The sequence below is a fragment of the Cryptomeria japonica genome, chromosome 8, assembly GCF_030272615.1.
Source record: "Cryptomeria japonica chromosome 8, Sugi_1.0, whole genome shotgun sequence".
NCBI classification, from domain to species: domain Eukaryota; kingdom Viridiplantae; phylum Streptophyta; class Pinopsida; order Cupressales; family Cupressaceae; genus Cryptomeria; species Cryptomeria japonica.
The window spans coordinates 710244138-710249957 of NC_081412.1; positions in this window are offsets into that span (position 1 = coordinate 710244138).

Sequence of the window (5820 nt, forward strand, 5' to 3'; positions counted from 1 at the left end):
TAACCTTGAAGCAAATCCACAACAGGAAATTGCCAATGGACACTTCAGGTGTAAACACTCATGATGAGGATATACTTGACTCTGAGTTTTTGAAGTGGGTGCATAATGAGCCTCTTCCAGAGGTGGATTGGAGTAAAAAGATGGAGGATAGTATTTAGACACGCACTTTCAATGTAATTCGCAAGACAAAAAATTGGCTTAGGAGTTGCCGATTCCAGCCGGCAAGAGCAACCAGTTCAAGAAGAAAAATTGGGAAGAGGAATACCGCAAGCAAAACTTCTATTTTAACTAACATTCCCATTTCTGTTGCAGGAAAAAGGCAGGCAAGGATTAAAGAAGAGAAACTGGATACTGGGGTTGAGCTTGCTATTGGTGGTCGAATTACCAGGTCAATATCCAAGAAGAGCTTTCAGCTACTGGCTCCCCATCTCATTCTTGATCTAGATGTAGAGGAAGCATTGTGCGATATGGCACCCCCTGTTTTTGATACAGACAAGGTCTCAATCGGCGTAGACACTACTTTCCAGGATCCAGGGACACTTGATATCCAGTCTCATGCAGATAGTGCCACATTGCCACCCTCAGCAGGATTTCCACCCATGCCATCTAAGGAACTGATTCTGACACCCAAGTGGTTGAGTGATTCAATCACCAGGAAAAGGAACATGGTTCCTATTTCGGTATCAATGGAGGATGCTATGAGAAAATGTCTAGGAAAGTCTACAAAGCCCAAAAAGCTAAAAATGGAGGCCATGATTGATTTCGATGAAAGCACGAAGCATTGGACCGCATACATTACCAAACCCGCGTCCGACAAAGATGTTGTTATTGCTTCAAAGGCCAACTATGCTATTGAATGAGTTGATTTGGGGGTTGGAACTAGAGCCGTAGATGTGAAACATCTGGAGACTTCGACTAAATGAATTATCTCTCGTACTTGGAAAGACAAAAGAGATAAGGTTGAGTTAAAGCAAAATTTAACACAAATGGTTCAATATATTCATGCTCTATAGAACAGCCCATTACCGTTGTCTCAAAGTTCAGGACCATTTAGCCCAAAATCACCTGGTAATCATAAATTGTTTGATGAGGTTCAACGAAATAGGATGATTGCTGAAGTTTTCTCAGAATGGCTCACCTTAATCATGCATCAAGCGACCAATTACATAATGGATTTAGTCTAGATCTTCAAATATGCTAATGAAGTCACCAAAGCATTGGATTCTGACTTAATCTCATGGCAGAAAGAGAAAACTAAATGGGCAGTGATTTCAAAATAGATGCGCGATATTCAGCGTTATGGTCTGATGAATTTTCTTGCTGAAAATCAAGTGCCAGGGTTAAATGAAGATGTAATGTTTATTTGCAAAGAGAGTATTGAATGGTGCAACCAGATTATTGAACAGGGTCATAATGAATTAGCCAGTCTGTGTGGCAAATTAATAGCTTTAAGGGCAACCATGCAAAAGGATTTGCACTGCATGGATGTTCAATTGCTTAAAGAAGATAGCGAAACCCTGGAAGATACCACAAAGATGATTAACCAGTTCAGCAACCACATTAAACAAATCGAAGTGGAGAAATCCTTGGCTGTGGAAGATTTCACAAGGATTTCCAAAGTGGAGTTGATGCTCACAGTTTGTCTCGATCACTTGGATTCTCACAGAGACAAAGTGCAGATGGTGAAGGGAAAGAATGAGCTCTGGAAGCAGAGGGCAATTCACATTAGTTTGCCACACGTAACTGTAATTCAAGAATTTTCAAAGGTGCATCGAGAGTGGAGTGTGGCGAAGGCGGTGATGGTGTCTGTCCAAAACACCAACCCGAGCGATCACACCGGGACCGAGCATACGACATGATTAGCACTGTTGGCAATTGTTTGCCAGCAAGTCTAGTCATTTTCCTTAGTTTCGATTATACAGTTAGGGTTGTTTTCTATTAACTCTTATGAGTTAATTTTACTTTGGTTAAAAACTATTGGTCTGGCAACCTATATATATGTTTTGTAATGACTTTGAAAAGGTTCACTAAGTTTTTGAAAAGACTCTTTTAAATTAGCTAAAGATGTTGTGTATGCAAAAGGTGGATATTCATTGATGAATGAAAATCTCATTAACAATTCTCTTTGATTTCAAATCTATGCGTTTGTTATTTTGGAATTTGATTTATGTGAAAATCTGTTTCAAGAAAGGAGTCGTTATACTTTCTATGTGTGCAAAAAATTATTAGCGAATTCCATCTTTAAAAGGCTTTTCATTTTGTTTTAGTGTACGTGTGAAGTCTGTCGGCTTTATATATGGATCAGTGCTTGCATTCATTTTGTTTTGACTGGTGAGTGCAATTACCTTTTGGTGCTTTCTGGTGAAAATCATTCAATTGATTGTGTGTAATTTGGAGCTGATTGAATATTTATTAGAGGGAGTTGTACCTTAATTCAGAGGTTAATCAAATATAATGATTTTCCAACTGATTGGTACGAAATTTGTCTTTCTTTTCGTGAGCCATAATGTGCAAGGTTAAATAAATGAAGAGAGACAAATCTATTTACCAACACATCTCCAAAGGCTTCTTTTTCTATTCTAGGCTCAATGGTGGAGATCATACAAGAGTTCTCTCTTATCCCTCTTCTAGTTAATACACCTGCATTCATGTCTCCAATAATCTGATCGGGGCTATGATTGAGTCTAACATACCTTGGAATAAAATGATCTTGGTTTTCAAGTTCTTCTTCTTCTTCATTTTCTTCATCTTCTATTGGACCTTCTTGTTCTGGTCGAACTGGGGCTTCTCTATTCAGTTCACCAACTTCTGGCTTTACCGGTTCCGGTTCCAAAAATAGTGTGTAAGGTTCTTCTTCTTCCTTGTACTTGTTGGTTTCACCTAAACTTTCAGGAAACTCATCTACTTGGACATTTACACTTTCAATGATCTTCTTAGTCCGGTTGTTGTAGCACTTGTAAGCTTTGCTCTTGGTGGAGTAGCCAAGAAATATGCCTTCATCACTCTTGGCATCAACCTTACCAATATATTCACCTCTTTTGATAAAACATCTGCTACCAAAATTTTTGAAGTAACTAACATTTGGTGATTTACCGTACTAGTACTCATAGGTTGTTTTGTCCTTACCTCTTTTAACCACTATCTGGTTCATTGTATAAACAGCTATGCTAGCAGCTTCTCTCTCGAATGTCTTAGCTACACCTCCTTGAATTAGCATAGTCCTATTAGTTTCAACTACTGACCGGTTGTTCCTTTCTGCAATACCGTTCTGCTCTAGTGTTCTAGGTGTAGACAGATGCCTCTTAATTCCATTGTTTTCACAATATCTAGTGAAATCCTCTGAAGTAAATTCACCACCTTGATCTGTTCTTAAGCACTTAAGCTTTCTTCCACTTTCATTTTCAACTAAGGCTCTGAATGCCTTAAACTTGCTAAATGCTTCTGTATTGTCTTTCAAGAATGCGACCCACATCATCCTTGAGCAATCATCGGTAAATATCATGAAGTATCGATCACCTTGAATAGTCCTAGTCCTCATTGGTCCACAAAGGTCGGTATGAACCAAATCTAGCAAATGTTCAGCTGAGAAAGATTTTCTCTTGAAGGTTGGGGATGTCATTTTCCCTAATTGACATTCCTTGCACAAAGAATTCACCGGTTTGTCCAACTATGGCAAACCTCTTACTGATTTGGACTTACTAACTCTTACAATGTTATCAAAATTTATATGACAGAATCTCTGATGCCAAAGCCAGCTATCTTCTAATTTTGCAATTAAACAACTATTGACTTTAGAATTTAAATGAAACAAGTTACCTCTGGTCTATTTTCCGGTTGCAATCAGTTCACCTTTGCTTCCATAAGTCTTGCACACTCTATTCTTAAATTCCAGTGGGTAACCTTTGTCATTGAATTGAGCAACACTCAAAAGATTGTGTTTCAGTCCTTCAACCCAGTAGACATCATCTGCACTACTCTTACCATTCAGGGAGATGGATCCTTTCCCTTTCACAATATAGGGTGAGTCATTCCCAGATCCGACAACACCTCCATCAAATTCCTTCAAAGTAAGAAACTTACTCCAGTCACTAGTCATGTGGTGTGAACAACCACTATCTATAATCTAGTCATCTGAACTATCTAAGTGAGAGACCAATGCCTTCTGATCTGATATCTCTTCTTTGATAGCAACAAAGACAATGTCCTCATTTGCATCACACTCAAATTCTTCATTTGTAATGCCTCCATCCACTTCAATGAGACAATCTCTTTTTCCTTTTCCTTTATACTTCCTATATTTCTCTCATTTGTGCTCATTATCTCCATTTGGATAGTTAGCAACAACATGTCCAATTCGGTTACATGCAAAACATTTCAAAAGTATTTTACCTCTGTACTTACCGGTACCTCTGGGTAACCGCTTGGCCAACAATGCTTCAAGATCTATCAGGCTATCTTCATCATTTACCTCTCTGTTGGATCTAGACTCATAACTGTAACTCACTTCTCTGCTTTTCCTTATCGGTGGGGTAGAGACTGAGGCTTTAAATGCAGATTATGATCTCTGAACACTTCCATCAAAACCATTTAATTCAAATGCAGTTAATTTACCAATGATAGAGTCAATAGTTACCTTAGTCTTATCAATTGGTATTAGAGTTGTCAAGGTCTTCTTGAGTTTAAGCCTAATAGCTTGAGGAAAAGATATAGGAGAAAATGATGAAGAGAGAAGGTTCAAAATTTAATAGAGATAACTACAGAATCTGGAGTGATAGGATGAAGATCTATATCAAGAGCTTAGGAAGTCAATATTGGGAACATGTGGTTAATAAGTATAACTTGCCTAATGGGATTCTGACAGATGATCAAAAGAAGGAGCAACATGAGAACAATCAAGCAATGGAGGCCATCATCAGTTCCTTGTTTGATTCAGAATATGTTGATATTCATGGATTGATGCAACAGATCTGAAACTCAAATACCATTTAACCAAAACATTAAACCACTTCACTAATATCAGTAATAGCTCATTTCAGATCATTTCCGATCATCTAAACATATCTAAGTGGATTTACCAGTCATTCATATCAACCATATCAAAAACACATCCACAAAATCATTCACCACTTGACACAATGATTTTTCACGTGGAAACCCAAATGGGAAAAACCATGGTGGGGATGAATACCCACAAGTAGTCTGAACTCTTTTGAAGTTCACCCTGTTAGGAGCCAAGACTTGTTAGAAGCTTATACAATAATGTCCTGTTAAGAATAGATCTGGTTAAGGACCACTTGGTTAAGGGATTGACTACAATACCCTATTAAAGGTAATGCCCTGTTAGAGGTAACCTCGATGGAGGATTTCAAATCCAAGCTAATGGATCACCTGGTTAGAGGATTTCAGTAAGAAGCATGTTAAAGCTTACCCGGTTAAGGGATTTAACTGTTGTAATGGTTAGAGAAAAATATGTTCTTTTTTGATTTGGTAATAGCACTTCCTTGCTTAATCAGATCCTTTTCTGCTCCTATCTGCCTTCACAACATTCTGCAGACACACCTTCTGGTTAGACAACAATCACTTCCATACTTAACCAAATTGCCAACACTTCATTGAAACAAATCATTGACCTTATAAGAAAATACAATAAGGTTGATAACACAACACAAACCCTACAAATCTCATAGAGATTACAAACATATCGGTTCAATCTTGACCGTTAGATTACATAGCAATCAACTACACATTGTTCTAGACAACTTCAACCACTCCTAGATCACCGCACATTGGATCATGTAGCTCATCACACGTTTTTCACTT